At 44.0% G+C, this 22,743-nt stretch overlaps 1 non-coding gene across 1 annotated transcript; it reads right to left on the reverse strand.

Moving 5' to 3' along the window:
• Positions 1–3,756: 3,756 nt before the first annotated feature.
• TRNAS-GGA (transfer RNA serine (anticodon GGA)) lies at positions 3,757–3,831 on the reverse strand. Its single transcript has one exon. It is a non-coding gene; the product is annotated as a tRNA-Ser (tRNA).
• Positions 3,832–22,743: the final 18,912 nt, after the last annotated feature.

The following is a 22,743-nucleotide window of genomic DNA, read 5'->3' on the forward strand; positions in this document are numbered from 1 at the left end:
GTTAACGATTCCAGTGTCCCAATTTCAGGTCTCTGATAGCGTTAGCTAGATAAATGGCGGTTTGTCATGACTACATTGAGAATTAAAATAATTTTTTTTTTGTTTTTACCTTCCAAAAGTGCGCTCGGGTTATGGGGCACACCGGAGTGTGCGAATCCGAATAACCTTTGAGCCCCTATGGTTCCTTTAAAGTGCCCCTAAATCTAGGCATATGAGTGTGCACACGAATGTGCGCGATTATCATTATTTGACTGCTTCAGCTATTTGAGCCGATCTAGGGATCCTTTGAGCCTATCTATCTACCTATCTACTTCCGCCGATCCAGTGGCCCAAGTTCGTCATTACATCGTCATTACGCAATGCTCACGGATGCGATGGTTCACGTGCCTTGGCAAGTCAGTGCCATGGCAAAGTGGGACACTAGCGAAGTATGTCGCATATAGCCGTAGCAAAGGAAGTCTCAGAATGAACACCGCAGTTCTTAAATGAACCTGACTTCTGAAATACGATGTATGACTAGTTTGCTCAAATGCTAATCGCATTACCTCCGACACTCATCGTGAGATGAGCTCCACCGTATTTTTTTATTATTTCGCCCCACTCAAAAAGCGGCTATCGTGGCCGAGATCAAACCGGCGATCTCGAGTTCAGCAGCGCAAAGCCACAGTCACTAACCTACCAAGGCGGGTGAGTGCATTTACAAGTTCTTTTAGCTCGGTAAATGGTAGTGCATTTTTCACTGAAACTGCTGCTTGAAGCACAAACCTTGAACGCAGTCTCAGGCGAAAAAGGTCAGTCTATAGTTCTCCCGATCACGTTGCTCAAATATTTGCGGGCATTATTTTCTACAGCATCGCTATGACGCTGTCGTGTGCACTATTACTGCGCAATGTTCTTCTGTATTTTCAATATGTAACTGCTTTGTGATGACCAGTATTCAGAGTTTTTTTTAGCATACAGCCTAGATGAAAAAGTCAACATTATTTGCTGAAAAAAGAAGCACGCATCTATGTACGGAGACTGTAAATTCAGCAGAGAATGTACTAGGAAATGAATACGGCCAAAAGTACAGCTATCCCAAGAAAGTGTGGGGTGATCTTCTGCCTGCGCAAACTGCCCTCACGAAAAACAAAATGGCTCCACAAAAAATGTCTGTTAAGATGAGGTGAAAGTAATTAACCAACATGTTGTAGATTACGTCGTCGTTCTCAGCTAGGTTACAAGGCTTGCACCGCGTAAGGCAAGCGCTTTTGTAAAGAGTACTACACGAAACAAATTGTATTGCAGCCCTTTCCGTACAAGTGAGAATCACTGATTCGCACGAACTAAAACAAGCAATGCCCTTTCTTATATTGGTTGTTTAATATTAACGAAGTTGTCGCAACGTATCATTGCGGACACTTTAATTCGGAAAAGATGAACAATCGCACTGATGCCACAATCTCGCCGAACTGTTAGCAGCAAACCTTCAGACATTTGTTCCACAATGAATGCAAGTCACATCATTCTTTCGTCGAAGACAACGTAGAATGTAGATATCAACGACCTAAAGAGTGCAACGCGTGAAATCGCTTATACACTGCGCCACATTTCATAAACGCATTTATATACTAACTCGCTCTATGCCTTATAAAAAAAGAATAAGCAACCTAAAAAATGCGCCAACAAAAGAGCAAATAAATAGGTCTTGCATGCTTTATTTGTGAATATCTGCGCAGGAAGACGCCGCCACTTCTTGGCCCTTCTCACTTTTATTTTTCTCTTCCTCGTTTGCTCTTATTCTTTTACCCGTCACGGAAGGGGATGCCCGAACCGTAGTAATTACTTACAAAATGGGCGTGCTTTACCAGCACGTCGCTACCACGCGCTTGCGTGACAGAGAAGGAAGGCGTGGCGACCTAATTACGCTGTCCCGAGGCACACGCATGACCACCAACAGTCCAAGTGAGTGTTCAGCGCGCTGGGGCCACAAATAATGTTTACTTCGCTTTTTTTTTTTTGATGCCGTGCTACTTGCGCTCGCCACCAGTGACTTGAATGCTGCGTGCTTGTGGTCATGGTTGGACGGCACTTGTTGCAAGGGAAAAGCAGGGGCAGGCAAATATACAAGGCACCAGAATACCGAACATTAGAAAGACCACGCGGACCACCTATTATTCCCTGTCTTTTAGAAGGTTAAAAAATGTTCGCGTGCCGCGCGAATAACAACAGGCGTCGCAGCGCTTCCCTGCTACCTCTAGTGACTACAGTCACTTTCAATTCCCATTCTGGATTTAATATTCTCCATCATTATCATTGAAAAGAAAGGTGTACAATCAATGCGTTCTAGATATGGGGCAGAAACTTGGAGACTGACAAAGCTCCAATACAAGTTAAGGACCGCGCAAAGAGCGATAGAAAGAAGAATGTTAGGCGTAATGTTAAGGGGATGCAGGAAGAAATCGGTGTGGAGCAGAGCGCTAACATGGATAGCCGATGTTCTAATCGACATTAAGAAAAAGAAATGGAGCTGGGCAGGTCATGTAATGCGTAGGTTAGATAACCGGTGGACCATTACCATTACAGAATGGGTGCCAAAAGAAGGGAAGCGCAGTCGATGACGGCAGAAGACTAGGTGGGATGATGAAATTAAGAAATTCGCAGGCAATAGTTGTGTTACCAAGTTTATACTTATCCCCGAAGGTGCTGCTACGCATGCGAAATCTCTAATCCGAGAATATCCAAGAACACTATCGAGCACTACGGTCGTAAAGCTGTTGCCGCTCGCAACTTGCCCGTTATCGCGTAAGGCGACTCCCGGCCTTTCTAACAGTCGTGGCTCGAGGTTCGATCGGTGTTAAATCTGGACGCCTTCTCAATTTTTGAAGGGTCCTTAGTAGTGAAGAGACTGAAGATTTGTAAATTTGAAAAGGTGGGCATATAGATCATGCAACGAGAGATGATGGATCATCTAAGTTCGTCATAACACGCCATCACTAATATTTATCCATAGAGTATCTGCCTCACTGAGCTTGCGCTGTTCACTGACACCTTGGTGCAAGTGAAAACTCAACTAACTGTCCCTCATACCATTCAATTGCGAGCACAATTATATGGGCACTCCAAGCCAGTTTTTGCCGTCGTCGTTGCCGTGTGGTACCGTATAATTTAAGTATACGCAGGCTATATGCCATGCCATGTTATATGATATACGTTGTATGCGGGTTTTTATCGCCACCCCTTCTATCACTAAATATGCTCATGTCTAGTCTTACATTCTTGGCAATATCATTCCTCACAATTTTGAGAATGGCAGCCCACAAACAATTGTCATGAAATAAAACAGTGACAGCGCCTGCCTTTTTCTTAAATCTTATTGGACTCAAACATGAAAACTGAATAAAGGGAAAATCAGATATCCGCCCTTTCGTAGCAATTGCTACAAAGGAAACCCATACGGGTTCCTCAAAGGAAAGCCTCATAGTTAAAGAAAAATTCGTGCTGGTCCGGGACTCGAACCCGGGACCACCGCCTTTCCGGGGCAGCCGCTCTACCATCTGAGCTAACCAGGCGGCTAGCAGATGGCAGGGCGAAGTCGAATTTGTCGACAACACGAAGCAAAGGCAAGAGTTTGACGTAGTAGTTCTGCGGAAACCCGCAAGGTGGAGAGAAGTAATGAATAAAGGGAAAATCAGACATCCACCCTTTCGTAGCAATTGCTACAAAGGAAACCCATACGGGTTCCTCAAAGGAAAGCCTCATAGTTGAAGAAAAATCCGTCCTGGTCCGGGACTCGAACCCGGGACCACCGCCTTTCCGGGGCAGCCGCTCTACCATCTGAGCTAACCAGGCGGCTAGCAGATGGCAGGGCGAAGTCGAATTTGTCGACAACACGAAGCAAAGGCAAGAGTTTGACGTAGTAGTTCTGCGGAAACCCGCAAGGTGGAGAGAAGTAATGAATAAAGGGAAAATCAGACATCCACCCTTTCGTAGCAATTGCTACAAAGGAAACCCATACGGGTTCCTCAAAGGAAAGCCTCATAGTTGAAGAAAAATTCGTCCTGGTCCGGTCAATTGATACTGTTACTACAGCTACGAGTCTTCCACTTCGTGTATTATTCTAGCATGTTTCTATCGCATTAATTGTTTCACCCTTATGGCCAAATAGGGATATCTTTTGTGGGTGGGTGACTAGCACGCCGCCATCGCTGCTCCATCGTCTACACTCAATTGTCCTTTCGGAATTACTACTAATACTACAGTAATCATAAAAGACATCCTTTCTAGCAGTAAATAAGTAGGAAAAAATGTCACAACTTTATTCAGTGCGTTCGAGAACTGATACATTCCATATGTGGGAAAATAAACCACAGTATTGCGTTGCTGTATCTCGAAGTTGTGAGAACGGATAGCTCGTGGGTGTGTATTTCATTTTCTTGTGACAAAAAGGCATTGCAATCTACTGCTCTCATTTCTAAGGCTGATTGAACTACATCATTTTGTCAAATAATAAAATAAGCTTATATTGGCCCATACTAAATTATTCAAAACCTAAATTGAATATACATTCTTGAAAACGTTAATACATTTCGAAGAAGGTGGCCATCGGTCATGTCCTATACCTCTGGGAGGACAGAAATAAATATACACTGAAGCATACACGGGCATGTCCATCACTACTATATGCCCCATACACAAAAACGTGGCTTTTAATTACGTGTCTACATCAGCCCATATGTTCATCTAAATCACTAGCCGTTGCAAAAACAAGAATGAGGCTTTTCTATTGTGAAACGTGACGGTTCCTTTTGAAGTAAAAACCCGTAATAAAAAGTAATAATTGCATATGACTCCCCTCACTTCAAGGTGTTAATACTTGTCTAATAATATGGTAGGTTAATGACGACAATTCTATGCCGTGTGCAATTGTAACATGTATCGCACATAACTAGGCCTTGTTAATCAAATCCAAGAGTGGAGGTGACAGAGTTCGTATGTGCTCTAGTCCCCGTCTTTAAGACTGCAATATTTCATTCTGGCCTTCCTTTTATTGTAGCTAAGCAAGTTGTAAGTTGTAAGCAAGTTTCCGCGTACCACGTTAAGTGACACACAGTAATGACGATCCATCGGTTGCCGTTTGAAGTGGCCGGAAGAGGACCGTAAAGGTCAATGCCAATGACAGCGAAGGGTTCTACTGGACACGGTAGTGGTTGTAGCGTCCCGGCGGGTGTAGTGGTAGGTCGCTTGCGGCGTGGGCAAAGAGTGCACGAGGCGACAAATCGAGCTGCGTTGGTTGGAAGACCTGGCCAGAAGAATCGGCTGCGTATTCGCTAACTGGTTTTGTGGTAACCCAAGTGGCCAGACATCGGGTCGTCATGAGAATCCTGGAAAACTTCAGCATGGAGAGAACGCGGAATGACAGGAACCCATCTATGGCCCTTCGGGTGAAAAATGTTGTGGTAGAGAATATCGTTCTCTAATTCAAATAATGCGAGCTGTTTCGAAGCCTGGAGTTACGTGGTATGCAAACACCAATGAAGTGATTCACGATGTCGTGGCGCCATGGGTCAGTGGCTGGTTAGCAGAAAACACAGAAGGGCGGCTGGATGGCATCTGGGTCTGTAGGTAACACGTCCTTGCGATCAGGTTGACAAGGTGACGTAACGTGATTGAAAGATGGCGGTAAAGGGCAGCGAGAAAGTGCGTCGCCGTCTTTGTGATTTCTTCCGGACTTATACACGACATCGAAATCATATTATTGTAATCTGAGGATCCAGCGGCCAAGGCGCGCTGACAAGTTTTTGACCGTCGACAACCAACATAAGGCATGATGATCGGTAAGAAGTAACTACAATGAAATGTCGACCGTTGAAGTATGGGCGAAATTTCTGCACGTACCATACAACAGCCAGGTACTCCTGTTCGGTGGTTGTGTACTTCTTTACCGTGGAAGTCAAAACGCGGCTTGCGTATGCGACGACTTGCTCTCGAGAAGTGCGGTCGCGCCGCACCAGCACGGCGCCAATATGCCTTGGCCGCTAGCGCCAGCGTGCAGTAGAGTGGGTGCCTTACTGCAATATTATATATATATATATATATATATATATATATATATATATATATATATATATATATATATATATATATATATATATATATATATATATATATATATATATATATATATATATAATTTTAAGCGCTGTTTGTGCAAGTCGTCGTCGTCATCTGTATACACCACTCATCTTTTGGCTCGTGTGCTGGCTTCGGCTCTGTGTCGGGCGGCTGCTCCGAAATAAAGGAATCGTATCGGTCGACGTTATTATGAAGCGCTGAACAATTGCAAAAGACTAAATACTGCACACCAGAAGAAAGCGAGGACGTTAGCAAAAATACTTCAAATAGTAAGTCGCTACTTCCTTTTCCGCAATAAAACACCACGAAATCTATCTGCTAATCGCATCTTCGAAACACCATACCATAGGCCTAGACGCGCACATGAGCAACCATCGCGCTGAGGGCAAATCAAATGTATTTTAGGGATCAAATGTATCAAAGGAAGAAAAAGTTTGGAGGACGCTTAAGCTTCGCCTTTAAGAGTGGAACGCGAGAGCATTCAAACACCCCTGACTCATTTTCATGCTTCCCGGCCACTGCAGCTTATGTAACCGTAACGTTTAGCGCGAAAGGCTGGCGGCGAACGCTATTCACGAAGGCAAGCTTTCTAGTAGAAACGCGACTCCTTACGTGGGTCTACCTCCTCTTATTGTTTCGCACATTTAATGTTTGAGTCTGAGAAGATCTAACATAACGAACATGTGCTGAGAGTGTTTTTCTTTTCATTACTTTTGCTTGTGAGCTCCTTTCTCAAAAGTCTGAGGAATAACTTTGTAAAGAATGAAAGACAAAGTATGAGCAACTTTGGTGGTTGAAGAGTGGTTGGGTATGTGCGGTCGCCCAAGCGACGTCGGGCAGTGGACGCCAGATGCAAGACGCCAGACGCCGACGCCAGATATTGTGCGATACGGGACCCTTAACGCTATTGCCTTAAATAGTTGAACAAACACCAGCCGAAGGACACAATAGAAAGGAATAAAAAAAGTGAGACGCTTGTATTATAACATAACATGCAGAACCTTTTCATACAGTTTCGTTTACGGCCTCCTTTTCGCACGTAAGCACTTAGCCAAGTCCTTCATCAGCCTTCTTTCTTTTTTATTTGCGAAAAACAACCACTTAGCCAACTAGTATGTCTCTATTAAACCTGCTTTGGTGAATTAAAAGCCTGTTGATCTTCTAAATAACAGCTTGTACACACGCATGAAACAGACACTACGCAAAGATTTATTGTACAAACATAGTAGCACACATATTTTGTGTTTTTCTTCCACGTGAGAGCCGTTTTAACGAGGCAAGAAGTTGCGATAACATTGTTAGGGCGCTAAGGAGTCTTTGGCGCCCAGTCTGTTTTACCAAGCACTTCGCTAAACAACGTGCGCTGCATGTAAACAAGTTTCACCAACAACGCGAACTCGTGCTTACCGACGACTGCAAGAGAGGCAAGGCGTCCAGCACAAGGAGAGAAAACTTAGCCTTTTTGAACAGAAAGTGAGAGCCGCCTCGCGAGCGTCAGAACTGGAGCCTTGGTTGTCACGCTTTGGAAACTGAATTAAATTCGTGCATACGTTTCTTTGAGATGTAAAAAGGAAACATTATGCAGTGGCGCGCAAAGAACGCTCACTGCGGTAACGAACGTCAGTTTATTTCTCACACGCTCGTCTGCTTCCCGAAAGTTAGTGCTCAGCACACCTTGTTTCTGCACGATCGGCAAGACGTAATTAGACGCGAAGCGTTAAGAGCACGTTCTAGTAAGAAAAGACAAAATTGTGATGTGGTGTATTTGTGCAACACGCAAACTCCATGACGGCATAACCGAGCTCTCACACGAGAACATTAGTGACGATCGCCTTAATTACTAAGCGCAGCCTGTAACCGTGAGTTGAATATCTTCCTGGAAATTGGGCGCTTATATGATTTCTTTGCAACACAGGGTCACTCCCAGAAACGGTGCACATGCAAAAAAGAGCCCCCCCCCCCCCCCCCCCCCCATTTGCGGGAGTTCACGCGTCCGGCTGGTGTGGAACACCAGATGTGTGCGCGTTGTTAGGATTGGGGGCTCAATCACATCGCTCGTAACCCGTTGTCAAGATTGGAGTCCGGCATGAATTAGAAGGTAGCTGGCCCATGCCGTCGTCCAACTTATCCACGCTGAGGACGTTGATGAAGGGAAGGACTGCTTCTCATCGAGAACGAGGAATATGGGTTTATTTACAGTATCTACATGCAGTTCATCAGTCTAGCATGAGTGCAAGAGAGAAGTACATCAGTCTAACATGACTGCTTGAGAAAAGTACACTGAGCAGCCGCACAACAGCGGTTTATAAATACTCGGTCCTCCCCCGATACCCAGGTGACGGAAACGGCCATCCAGTCATCGTAAACAAATCGCCTCTCTGCGGGACGGTTTACACACACACACTCACCTCCTTGCGCGAGGTTCACGGTCCCCAACTGAGGTCAGCCGGACTTCGTAGAACTCGGGGCTTGTGTCAGGAAAGGTGCCTTTTATTCCCCGAGCTGACCCCCGCAGCGCGGCCGGCAGCCCATTCTCTTGCGTCTCGAACGGCGCGTGGGAAGAGGCCTCAGTAGACGTTCCCGCGGGCACTCCCCCGCTCGCGGTAGACTAGGTTGGCGGTGGTGGGCTCAGTAACAATAGTTGGTCCGCCGAGCGCGTTTAGGCACAATGGCGACGAGGCTAGAGCGTAACGGTGGCGTTCCAAGCAAAGGTTGCCGCCGCTGTCGCCAATGGCTGGCAAAACTTGCATCTCAGCGGGCCGTTCCTAACAGCGTTCATTCGTGCGTCCGTGCGTGAGTGCGTGCGTATCTGAGTTCGTGTGTGCGTGCTTGGGTAGCGGGTTGGTGGGCCCGTTTGGGGGGTGCGTACAAAGCGTCAGCGCCTGGTATTCAACCTTGAGCCTTGAGCAACGTCGCTTAACGGCTCTTCGGGTGCACACCAGGATTTAAATGAAACGAATGAAGCGGAACTGTGTCTTTGAGGAGACAGCAAGGACATGGGCCAGAGCGTTACAGAATTCAGTCACATGACGAATGAGTCAGTCACATGACGAATCAGTCACAATAAGGCGACACATTCATAAGGCGGAGTCACACCGCCTGAGCAAGGTTTTCCTGCCTCGACTGACCTACTGGACTTGCTTTTGTAGAATATCAGCGGGCTGTCTTTTCATAAACAATACGGGAATAACCCTTCATTTTCGGCGCGGAGAGTATGCTGAAACTTCTTTTTCGCTCACCCGCTATCATCACCATTACTTTGTTGTTCTATAAAATAAGCCAGACTTATTCATCGACTGCCTTCCGGTGTCATCCTTCGCGGGTTTTTACAGTGTGTCTATGTATGTGTGTGTGTGTGTGCGTGTGTGTGTGTGTGTGTGCGTGTGTGCGCGCGCGCGTGTGTATGTGCGTGTGTGCGTGTGTGCGTGTGTGTGTGTGTGTGTGTGTGTGTGTGTGTGTGTGTGTGTGTGTGTGTGTGTGTGTGTGTGCGTGTGTGTGCATGTACATGCGCACTTGGCCTTGTTTGTCTTCAAAGTGAGCCCACACTGCCATCATTGCTCTTATTCAAGAACGTTATTAAATGATTTTTTTAAAAGGAGCACTTGCTCGAACATAGAACTCGAACATAGAACATCGTTGTGGTAGTGTCTACCCTGAAGAAAAGCGTGAATTATAAAAAAAACGCAACATCAGATTACGTAATAGTGCCTGTTTGCATACCCCTCTTTTTGTTTTCCCTTTCAAACTATTCGTGTGCAGCAAATCTTAAGGGAAAGGCTCATGCTAATAAATATTTTTGCTCCCTAAGGCACATCTAAATATTTCAACATTTTCCCAATAGAAATAATTTCACCACTGCTCTTCGCAAAGCCTATTAATCTACCAAATTACTTCCCGGTGTGAACATCAGGTTATGTCTGGCTCTTGGGTTCAGTCTTTCCGGATATCGATCCAAAATGTGCAAAAAGGAAGCTATCTGTACTTACGGAAGCAATAGGATAGCACATGCGGAAACTGCCAGTTCCTAACAGTGACGACAAGAAGCAGATGTTTCAGTCATCAGAACAGTTTTTCTAAATGACGCACGGCTATTACACAATACACGGATCTTCTTTTTTTTTTTCGGGGGGGGGGGGGGGGGGGGGAGGGGGGCGGGGAACAATCACAACTGCCTGTGTCGGACCAGACTCAGGAAGCGTCATGTCTTCCTCCAAGGCCCGTCATGATTTCGCCTCGCGGCCATTAGCATAACTCATTCACGGCAGGGCAGCGTGGTACAGTGTGAGTTATTAATAACATCGCCGCCAGCCCTTTGTTCCTCAGAAACACCATAGTGATTCTGCCTTCCATCTGCTCGCTTACTGCTCGGCTTTCGTCCTAATGACGTGGTCTGCGAAGCATACACCCGTTGCTGATGACAAGAAGAAAGGGACGTGACAGCAAAATAAATGTCATTCCCTATTTTCTCTTCCGCTGGCACGTCATGCCAGTCTCTAAATGCAGTCATTCTTCACCGAGCCCAATGCGTTTCCAGCTCAGTGCGTTCACGTACCTCTTATATGGTACCGGCCAACAATGCATCGCATCAGGCACAGAATCGCCCAAGAAGAGCAGAAAAATAAAACAAGCTCACTGAGATGCTCAGGCGAATTCTCCTACCCAGCGAGACCATAGCGTCACCTGAGTGGTTCGGCATTGTGAGAGCCAAAGTAATAGCCACTGCGGCCCAGACCGCGAGCCGTAGCCATACCGCAGTCCGTGAAACATGGTGACATGTGACAGGCCACCGATTGAAGCAGCGCACAAAACACTCAAGGATCGCAATTCATATTGTCTATGGTATCAGTGATTAATAGGTGTTTCGTGTGGTTCTACTGACAGAACGCTGTGTTCTCACTCGTTCGTCAGTATGGACAGCTATGCAAGGTGCAGAATGGTTGAAGTGCTCCGCCGGTACCATAGAGATTCGAAGGAGTCTTCCCAATGCGTGGCTGTCTCCAAGATACCGTAGTTCCAACTGTACGCAGGCGCGCGATGTTTTGATGAAAGAACTAAAAGATCAATCTCTGTTTTACCTTATTGTCGTGCATACTTCTCGTTGCTAGTTTCTTATTTAAATCTTATACACCGCTACAAATGATAAAAATACTTGTCTGCCACGATATACTGTAGCGGAGGTTAATAGGGAGTTATGCTGACCAACAGATGTTCTCAAGTTATCAACGCCATGAGCTTTACATTTACCATGATGACCCCACTTTCACTATGAAGGGCGCAATGAAAAAAAAAAAAGAAGTTCGAGTGCATTTATCAATAGGAGTCTCTCGCTAATCATCAAACCCATTCGAGTGCATGACTTGTTTTAATGATATAACTAAAAATTTATTTACGCATGACGCACAGTTGCAAGTCTCCAAATATAAAGTCAGTGAGTTGCCGGACAGTCTGTAGTAAGAAAGATTAGAACCCTTTATAGACCCTTTCCAGCATTTGTGTTCGGACGCCATCACCGGGCGGAAATAGCACAATCAGTGCAAGTTCACTTCATTATTGACTGGAAACTAAGAGCGAAAAAATGCACAAGGACACATGGAATAAACGAGAACATTACAACATACATATTTACAGCCGTTGGGAGGCAGAAAGTACTTTAAAAGGGAAAAAAATATTTGGCGATGTTAAAGATAGATCCCATCAAATCCCGCTGCGTAATCATCTTCCCAAAGCTAACCGTTGCAATCAGTTCTGCGATAATATCAGTAGGTATATGTTGACGCAAATTATGTGACTGCTGCAAATATGCCCATACAAAATTCTTATCCCTATCGCAGGAACGAACAAGCACAGATATTCAAGTGAGTTTGCTTGAAAAAAAAAAGCAGATTAATTAACAGTGAGTTTGGCATTTCCCAAATACCACTCACACATACAAGAACGAAAGTGGATGGCTATCTTTCGTTGCACAGTGAGCGCTGACGTACAAGAAATGTCTCTTCTGTCTATAATTTGAAATCTTTTATAATAATAAGAAATAATTATCGATAGGCAAAGCAAATTCAATGCGTTAAGTATTTACATTGTAGCTTCCCTTTAACCAAAATAGTTTAGCAATAGCTTGATAAATTAAAGGATGGGTTCGTCAGCATTAACTGGGGCGACTGACTAAAACCGCATTTTGACTACAATTGAGTCGTTATTCCTTCACTTCACATTTCCCAGCGGGGGCTTTTTTTTTCTTTATGAAATGAATATTTTGAGCGACAGAAAACAAACGTACAAAAGACGACAGAAGCAAGAACGCGCTAGTACCACATAACCTTAAATGACATCTCAGGCAGGGACAGAAGGACATCAAGACGAAAGAAACTGTTGAAAAGGCGCACGTCTGAAACAGGGCCACCCGGCTTTCACGATTTATCATCAAGCCCAGCCAAAATGTCCTGACAATGATTTCATTTCATTTTCCTTCTCGTTTTCAGTTTTCTACGTGTTCACTTAAAATGACGTTGCTCTTCTTTCTTCTAGAAGTAATTCTGGAAGAGAAACTGTGTGTTCGACTCCAAAGAGATTTTGTCGCCTAAAAGCAGATATTTTTAATACTTCGATATGCTTCTCACTTCTTCCTACCACTCTTCTCTTCTTTGTCTCCTCCTGGGGTTTCAGAGAACGTTTTGCGACAAGAAATACAGACACACATGTACGACACACGTATTACTTTCTTCAACTTGACATCTTGTATGAATATTATTTTTCTTATTATTATAGGGCGCGACGAGCTAACAGCGACAGAAGAAGTAACATTAGGCTCGACGCTATCCGTGAAATTGCAGTGAGAATTACAGAGTAAAGAAGACAAAGGTAAGCGACCCCTGGCGGCAGGAAACTCGCCGTCCGTTTGTGAAGGCGTGCTGGTCAATACGAATCGATCAACGATAGAAATTTACGAAGGCTCTTCCTCAATTTTTTCGTTTTTTTCGTCTACTTTGAAGCCGTATTTAAAAAAAATAGTTGGCGAAAGGTTCTGCTGCGTAATTGTCACGGATTTTGAATACAAGCCACAACTTTGAATGCTGTATTGTTCCATTTCTGTAGTGAGAGGCATATCTACAGCACACGTTAATGTGAAAAACGTCATCCTCATGGTGCCACATCTAATGCGGAATGTGTCGCATAAATTGACTGTGGAAGCTTAATGTCTGAAAACTGATAAGACAGACTACAAAACAGATGTCTGCAGCAGTACCGCCACTAATATTCCCTTTACTTTTGAGAGAAATAGGAAACCAGGAGCCTTACTTCAGAAGCAGTCAAAGCAGCTTTGGTCATGTTCAAATGTGTGAATTTAAAGCCTGTTCCTTCTGACGAGTACGTAATTGTACCAATAAAGGCGGAAAACCATCATAACTACTCAGCCAGTGTCATGTTGTCTTCTTTGCAGTTTACCTTAAAGATCGTCTTTCTTTCTTTTTTGTACCTGATTTCTTAAGCTTAATTTACCTTTTAGGGAGAAAACGCTATGAAAAATCTCCCAAACATTTGCCAAACTTGTTTTAACCTTAGCTTCGACAGTGCCGATAGACAACATATTTCAGACAAGAAATAAAAAAGAAAAATATCAGGTTTAAATCTTTCTGTTGTCGTAGTCGCTGTATAGCGGGGATCTAGTGACACAACTTATCCTTTATGTATACCTATCACCCAACCGTGCACTCTGCAAATGATGTTTTGCGCACAAACTATTTGGTGTGAGGTGAAGCACCATTAGCAGGCATTTGATTCGATGAGATGCGTAAAGCTGCATCTCGAAATGCTCTCCTCTTGAACCTTATAGCTCACGTCTTTCGCTAAGGAGTACGACCCACGTTCACGTTGCGCTCATAACTTAGCTATCGTTAAGGCAGTTTCTATGTTATCAGATAGCAGAGGGAGATAGACAAATAAAAGCAGAACAACAAGTGGTAGGTCAATAACAATAGACTAATTTTTTATGCGCTTCAAGTTTCCGAGCATTGTGTGAGCCTCAGGTTAACTATATGAATATGTAGGTTCTTGGATAAAGAGCTTCATAGTGTACTTGATACTTTTGCCTATAATATAGCTGATATATGCGAGGTTGACGTAAATAAAAAGGAAACAAAGACGTTTCGCTGTGTGGTGACGGTTCTCTACATTTCCTATTATTACTTCCCTACTCATGAAAGTTTTTTGGTTTCTTGTTCCCAGCACGCACAACCTGAGTGCCGCCCCTGCAAATGTAAGCCAGCTTTCCTGCATCACTTTTTTGTGGCGCTATTTGCTGTTCGCGTCTGCTTTACAAAAGGAGCGTTATTCTGCGCAGTTACTCTGAACGGGGGAAGTGGAGAGGAGGGAACTTGGAAAGCTCCCGCAAGCCACGCGAATTCGAAGCAAGAAAGTAGGCAGCATAGATTGCCCACTTCATGCAACCATTCTGTTACATTGACGTGGTACATAGGATAACAAAGGATTGCCTGATGTATGAAATTTCATAGCGGAAGACCGGCGCGCTAACGGTGGTTTTTGTTTGTGCTCAACACACGTCCCTCGTTGTTCAGCTCGTCCTAGTTCTCCCCCACTCTGTTTACACCACGTCACTGTGCACTAACCAGTTCATTTCAGTTTATTCCAGGATTTCACTTTGTTTTTCACTGCTATTTGTTCTACGAACGTTGTGGTCTTAATATGCTGCAGATTTTCATATCAAATTCTTATAGCAGCAAATACCCCGCTTTATACTATGGTCTTTCTGTGTGATTATTCTATGATCTTTCTGTTGAATTGTTCAAGTTACATTAGGCTTAACTATATGAAACTCATGTACTTCTTTTATGGCTAATGTTTGGCAATCCGCGCTTCCTGAAACTAGTATTTGTATGGTAAAACCATCGGGTTATCTATTTCTTAAGCTCGGTAATATTCCTCTGCGATAAACAGATCCTAAAAAAACATACTTGCTTCTGACTGTTGCGGATTCTTCGTTGCCATTTTTCGGGCGCAATAAGTATGCAACATTTGCAAAGCACATGAAAGTGAAATTTAGTTCCTAGCCAGTAAGGACAATCTTGTTTTAAGCGCAGCCTCAAAACTATCACATTAGGCCTTAGCGGTACTCGTATGAGCGAACGTTCCATAGCTCGACAGAAAATGTACATCACGCGGGAATATAATTTGAGTTCAATTTTACGCTTCCACATCCCCAAGCACGGTTCGAAAATTGGTTTTTCATTCCTATGTGCGTTGCGAAAGTAAGAAAACGATTTCGCAGACTGGTCAATGACCCCGCATAGCACACGCAATATCCGCAGCGATCAAAAGAATTCCGACAACCACGGAGCACATGCTTGCGCCCCAGATCTCGCCTATGACTCACGTCGCCTGGAATGGCAAAACCTGTGTGTAACAAACCGCATAACAGACCACGCGGCTCTTAAACGGTTGAAAAAGAAACCATCACACAGAAAGCCGGAGCGTTGATGAGGCCTGGTTTGTTATTCGCATTTCAGCAAGAAGTAAAAGAATGTGCTGCGGTAGTTTGTAGTAATTTCCTGTGCGGCAAGCTCCCTCTGTCTCTTATTCTCAAAGCGTGCCTTTTCTGAACGATAACGTGCCGCAATATCATAAAATGTACATTGCGAAGTGTTTTTTTTTTTATAGTAAATAAGGCTGCACTGAATATTTGCTCCTAACGGTGCTGCTACCGGCTTACGACTGCAGGAAGGGGGCGACAGCACAATGTGAACCCACGTTATCAGCAACGTGTATGATCGAGGCTTGAGCGCTAAAAAAACCAAGGCGTCGTTTGGTTGCTACCATTGTGGGCTGTGAAAAGCGGACCTCACGCTTGCCGTTCATAGAGTATACAAAGGAAAACGCATTCTGCAAGCCGTTATGGCTGCGTATACATAGGGCATACTTGCTTTTTATCTGTTGTTGGCGTTTCTCCGCTGATGGTTTATGTTTATTCGAGCAATGGGTAGGGCCAAGACTCTATCTACCAAACAGGTAGGTTGTATACTCACAGATTTCTCTGCCTCGTTCGTTAAGCTTTATTGTTGTGCAAATCACACGAAAGTCTCATTCAAGTCCACATATGCATCCGATGGCCATTGTATGCGGCAAAGCTACATGAATAAGATAGAAATGAAGAAAAAAAGAACACCTTCCATCGAATGGGAGATCGCGAGAGAACGTTACGCCCGCGGATGGTATTGATCTCAACAGACCAGCGAAACAAAAGTTCAAATGTGGAATCGATGTTTTCCTTGACGAATGCCTTCTTCGAGCGCCTCAGTATTCGACCACCCACTTTCCATTTTTCAGTACCCGCCGTGGTTGCTCAGTGGCTACGGTGTTAGGCTGCTAAGCACGAGGTCGCGAGATCGAATCCCGGCCTCGGCGGCCGCCTTTCCATGGGGGCGAAATGCGAAAACACCCGTGTACTTAGATTTAGGTGCACGTTAAAGAACCCCAGGTGGTCGAAATTTCCGGAGTCCTCCACTACGGCGTGCCTCATAATCAGAAAGTGGTTTTGGCACGTAAAACCCCATAATTTAAATTTCTCCATTTTTCAGCGTGTCTTTCTTTGGGTCGGTGCAGCTTTGAAGGTCGCCTTCATGGACAGCACTCCTTCGTGCGATGAATAAGCTGTGGTTAATGGAGCACAAATATGCAACTCTACGGTAAAATCATCGTCGGTGCCTTGACTAGGCACAGATGCAACTGTAATATTTTAAAGCCACCTGTTAACCGATTGCAGTTCAAGCAGTTACAGTAAAAGGCAATAAAATCAATTTTAAGGCACGTAATCCTAACGTGCTGGCGTCCTTTTAAAGCGCCGCTTTCTGTCAAAATCTCTCCCGGACTTCTATGACTTTGGCTGCTGGGTGTTGCTGTCCTGCCGAATAGCTAATACTGAAAAAAACAACAACATTATTAAGTGCGTAATGGTGGGATCGAACCTCAGTCGCTCGGCACAGCAGCCCGATGCTGCAGGCCGATGGCCGATTAGGTCACTATGGCATTTTTTTTTTTTCGTAGATGGTATTTATTGCATCATGTATATACAAGAATCATACAATACGCGAGAAACGTGCAAGCACTAGCCAGCACAATTCATTGCCTAGGAAGGACATATGAATCACGTTGAACACTCCGTGCATCACCCAAAAGCTACAACCAGCATTGAACTTTAAAAAAAGTGGCAACGACAAGGAACTTCCCAAGAGGTGGTACCAATCCTGTTGAGAACATGTAAAGTCATACATGTCTTTCAAGTGTACAATCATTTCAGAATACTGAAATTACAACGAACTAACAGATTCAGCGTTTTGGCACAACATACGTGCCTTCCATAAGCTGTGTAGTCCAAGTAGGAAAAACAGATCAAATGGCACGTCTTCATCGTTGGATGCAATCTACTATCGAATGGTAGGCTGATTCAAAATGAAATCTTTCTTAAGAGTTGGCTGAAGCACATCCCAAAATTATTTTGCGTCAATACAACTTATGAAGCAATGCTCTATATTCTCGGGTACGTCGCAACGGCGACAACTCACAATGTATGTTTTTATTCCAATTTTTTCCTGTATTGGAGTCCCCCTGACAGTTTCTAACTTTGGAGTTCCCCGTGTAGTGCTAATGTTGTATACAATATTTTGTAAAACTGGCATTGTTCATGAATAAACTTGAACTTGAATTTAAGTACATTTTTTCTGTAACGATGTTTTCACAGGTAACGTTTAACTCTGTAATTTAAAGAAAAATGTTTTAGTACATGGGGAGAAAGGCACTTGCGGACTTGCTGAAGTACGTCATGCATGGGGAGACTGGAGAATGTAGAACGGCAAAGGGGGAAGTGGGCAAATTATTGGTGTCAAATCTTTATACAGTTGCTTTCTGGACGCTGTCTAGAGTGTTAGATACGGGACCGTTTCCTGAGCCTACTTCGAGTTCACCAGATCACATCGAATCGCACCATAGCTAATTAAGAAGCGCAGAAGCACGGATACCACATTTCTGAGGCGCGGCACGTGCAAACAAGTTGGCGGCCCCAACTTCGTGTGCCGCAGGTGGAGCTATTCACCGCTTGACTCTTCCCGAAAGTGAAGTGAGAGCCTGGCACTGCTGCGGGTAAAGTGGGTCCCGAAGCAAGACGGCTGTAATGCACCATGAAAACCTGGCAGCGTCGCCCCCATCCGCCTATTGTGACGGCGCATTGCAAGTCAGCAAGGCAAGACCGCAGGGAGCAGTAAGCCCTCGGACAATTGGGGACCAAGCAGCGACCCTCTCCGCCGGGTGTGACACCATCGCACGGGCGCCTACCATTGGCCGAAAATGACGACACTTGAGCGGGCTCGCCGATTGGCCGAAAATGGCGTCATCTGAGCGGGCTCGCCTATTGGCTGAACGTGACGTGTTTTCGAGACACCGCAGGGCTTAAAAGACACAGACCGGTAGCATTCCGAGAGGATTCCTAGAGCATTCCTTGATTCTTCTCTTTCGAGCTTCTTGCCGCGGGCCGCAGCGTCCGAGTTGCTGCGGGTCCGTAATGACTCTAAGACTGTTAATTGACTCTCACTGTAAATAAAGTAAATAAACCTCCCAAGTTTTTATCCCGACGTCCTCCTCAACTCTTACAAGAGGTACTTAGTACAACACCGAACCAAGAGGAATGGCACAGCGACATATACTTCAAACATAAGACACCACAAATAAGGTCGTTCAATATATTGGAAAGAAACTACCAGGTTGGATAAAGCATTGACTAAGTTAACTTGCAAGAATGATCATAGTATTGCGTGTAAAATATGTCGAAAAAGAAGAAACGGCAAACAATATCTCCCACAAATATATGTACCAGACCAAGTCCACCAGCACATATGGATTTAAAGATATTATCTTGCCTCATGGGCTCATAGACAAAAGAGAACACAAAGGTAGCAAATATTTTATAAAAACGTAAAATTGAAGTCCGGGCGCAATGAAGTATCTGGGGTACATAAAATATTTTCTTAGTAAGGAACAAGTAACAAGCAGCCGCCATACCAAATATAGAAGGGTGGTGTGGTGTCAAAATATCCGCATGGCGTTGAAGGGCCGGCACACGCTTTAGCCAGAAATGTGCACAAAGCTTATACACATCAAGAGGAGCATCAAAATACTTAGGTGTTATAGTTATTCGCTCTATACCACCATAATGAATCGGTGTACATAACCATAAATCAAACCGAAGGCTTGAGCTTTCGGTCTACTTTATCTGGGCACTAGAAGACATAGCATATTTTTCAGTCAGTGATTGAAGTTTGTTAATGCTCGGTTTGTCTGAGCAGACAAATACAAGATCGTCTACATCACTCGATGCTTTGAGTTCTGGGCCCAAAATTTTGAAATCGTGTATATCACTCCACATTAGAATGCTTATGCACAATGGCTCTAAATGAGACAAATAGAAGTGGCCATAAAGGGCAACCATGTTTTAGAGAAGAAAGACTAGGCACTGGCTCGGACAGGTTACCATTACCAGTAGTGAGAGAGAGAGAGACAGACGAAAGGCAGGGAGGTTAACCAGAGGGGAAGATCCAGGATAATAGTAGAACTGTTAGTGTAGCACATGTGAACACCTTCGTAAACAACAGGGCCAAGAGTAACTTATTCCAAATGATTGAAGAAGAAGGCGTGGTTCGGTTAGTCAAATGCGTTTGCTAAATTGATCTGAAGCAGTGCAAGATGGTCGCAGTGGGGGTGAGCCATATTGAATATGTGTTCGGACTAGATGTAAGTTAGTTTGTATGGAAGGGTCTTTTAATACGCACGCCTTTTGAGGTCAAATAAGTCAAAACGTTGCATACTGCAGTCGACTAGGTAAGACGTATGCACAAATGTTGTAGTCTACATTTATTAGTATAATGGGTCTATAGCATTCTACAGACCGTAATTTTTCTTTCTCACTACATGTTGGGATTAGAATAATATGACTTTTGGTAAATGATCGTGATAGGCAATATACATCAAAACTAGCAGTGAAAACTTCAATAAAAATGCTTTATTTAAATTTAAAGGCTTTATAAATATCATGAGCCATTCAACACTGAACGTAGTTGACCAGCGAAGCTGTTTAGCACACGCCATGGAGGTGACACATAATTTTGAATGAAGGTACGAACTCAATTATCATATTGGTGAGTGGTAATCTTGAAGAAAGGTAAGCACACTCATTCATTGTCCTGGTCCGTGGTCATTATTTCACTCGCAACTGCAATCATATTCTTTGATAACGTCAAATCAATGCACGTACGCCACTGGGTGGTCGGTTGGGCCGAATCGGTGTGGTATCGCAAGGGATATGTCTGCAACACGGAACGCGTAAACCGCTTCCTTTTCGGTACCGACACATCCACATTGAAATCACCGACAACAGCAGGGGTAGTATCATCATAGCTAATTCACACAAAGTGAGTAGCCATGAACCTTACGGGACTATGAGTCATCGCATTTCTTTTGCTTGCTTGCGGGGGTATGAGCCATTCATGATGACAGTTTTCGACATGCCGTTCTGTATGTTGTATGCGTCATTAGAAAGAATTCAAGCACTGTTCGCTTGACTTTGCTGAGTGCTTGTAGCCTTTGCCTTACGCGGCTATGATATCATTTGAATATGCACCAGGCATCTTTTATTGCAGCAAATGAAGTTCATAATGACTTTCCCGCATCATTTCTTCTTTGCCCTTCTTGAAAAACGACGTGATGGAGCTAACTCCATTGCTTAGTTTCGAATTTTCAGTTTAAACGTTTCCCAAGCTGCAAATAAGCGTAAAATTCTTAGAAAAGCTACATGTTAGCAATGAACGTATTCGATATATGAAGCTTTTATTGGGAATTAAGCTTTAAATTAGCCTCCATAGCTTAAGTTAGCGCTTCAAATTAGTACGACCATTATCACCAAACCGCACGACCACCACCATGGTCAGTGAATGAAATAGGTTGCACTTCACATGAAATGCGGCAAGTTAATAGTGCTGAAGAAACATATGCGCGATCTAGACGAGCCTGAGAACGCCTTTGGAAATGTGTGTAGGAGTAGCGACTCCGGTTGCACAAGACCAGATATTAATAAGGCCAGCCTTTTCAGTGATGCGTGCTAGAACTTCTGTACACTACTGTTCACCCTACTAGCTGACAAGCATGGGCCAGATGGAGTGCATGCACTATTAAGTTCTCCCATGAGAACTACAGAGCGATCGCAATCTAGCAGGTTGACCATAGCTTCAGAAAACTTAATTGGATTAGCTTCACCTTTGAAAGCATAAACATTGAGGACACGCCACAGAACATCATGCAACTGAAAAGCGCTACTTATGAAGTGGCCTTGGCTGTCGACGTTATAAATAATAGAAGAAAAAGGAATATTTTTATTTAAAAACAGGAAACTAGCCCATAGGCCAATAGAATGCAAAACGCAAACAAAGTAACCAGTGAGAATACGCCGCAGGGCACTATACCGGTAATCTCATCGCTCTCTAACTTTGTCGCCTGAATGGCGACAAAGTGAAAGCGGCCATGAGATGGTAATCTGCGCAACTGTAGTTGCTTCTGTTGAGAGCTCAGACTTCGTACAGTAGCTGTTACAGCGCCATGGTGGCTGAAAAATCTTGAAATATTGCATCGAGTTGGCATTAAGAAAGACGGAATTCATTACAAGCTCACCCATAGGTAGAGGGGGATATTACAGTCCAGTAGCTATTACTACTAGCTGACGCGTGAGTAGCACCTCGGCCCAAGGCCGATTGAGCCTTTTTGGTGGGGAGCATCGGAAAACACTGCCGTTCGAAACAGTGCCTTCTTCATATGCCACTATCGCACGAATACTTCTACCGTTCCAAAGCCAACAAGCTCATTTAGATGACCCTGTGTGTGAAATTGCGTAATACGGGTGCGCGAATTAAAGCCCATTCGGGAGCTCCAGTTCCCCTTACGCCAAAGGCACAAAACGAGTAAATTTAGCGCATTTGATTAACCCTTTCCTGAAGGCTTCGCTTCAGATACATACAATGATGTGCGTTGGATCTGCATATATTTTTTAACTTTATGTTCCTCAGGAAATAAATATATTTGCAAGATAAACGCGCCTAGCCCAATTTACGAACATTACTAGATGTTTGTGTAACATCAACAATTATACCAAGTTTATCGAACAATCTGCAGACGTGTATCCAATGATGCACCATATGTGCTCCACAATTCCTGTACCCATGCTAGCAACTATTTTCGCTATTATCTGGGTTTGCAGAGTGTTGGTTGTATGCAGAATGAACAGTTCCAATTGACGGAATTGAATCCCTTCGGCTTCAATATATTAAAAGATAAAGTTTTCCATTTTTATCACTAAGCTCGACGTTCCTCCCAAAGAGCGCGTGAGATTTCTTTCTACGATGAAATTACCTTTTGTGTCTTTTTTAAAGTTTCAGTTGGTTAAGTAACCTATTTTCGAGGTCAGGCCTAATTTGACTGAGAGATTCTGGGGTATAATTTACAGCAAAGGAAGAGAACGAGGAAGGATAAGGATGTGTAACTAAAGTGCCAATGTGCATTGCATTTTTGTACTTTTCCACGGAT

Source organism: Dermacentor andersoni, chromosome 5, assembly GCF_023375885.2.
Source record: "Dermacentor andersoni chromosome 5, qqDerAnde1_hic_scaffold, whole genome shotgun sequence".
In the NCBI taxonomy this organism is placed as follows: domain Eukaryota; kingdom Metazoa; phylum Arthropoda; class Arachnida; order Ixodida; family Ixodidae; genus Dermacentor; species Dermacentor andersoni.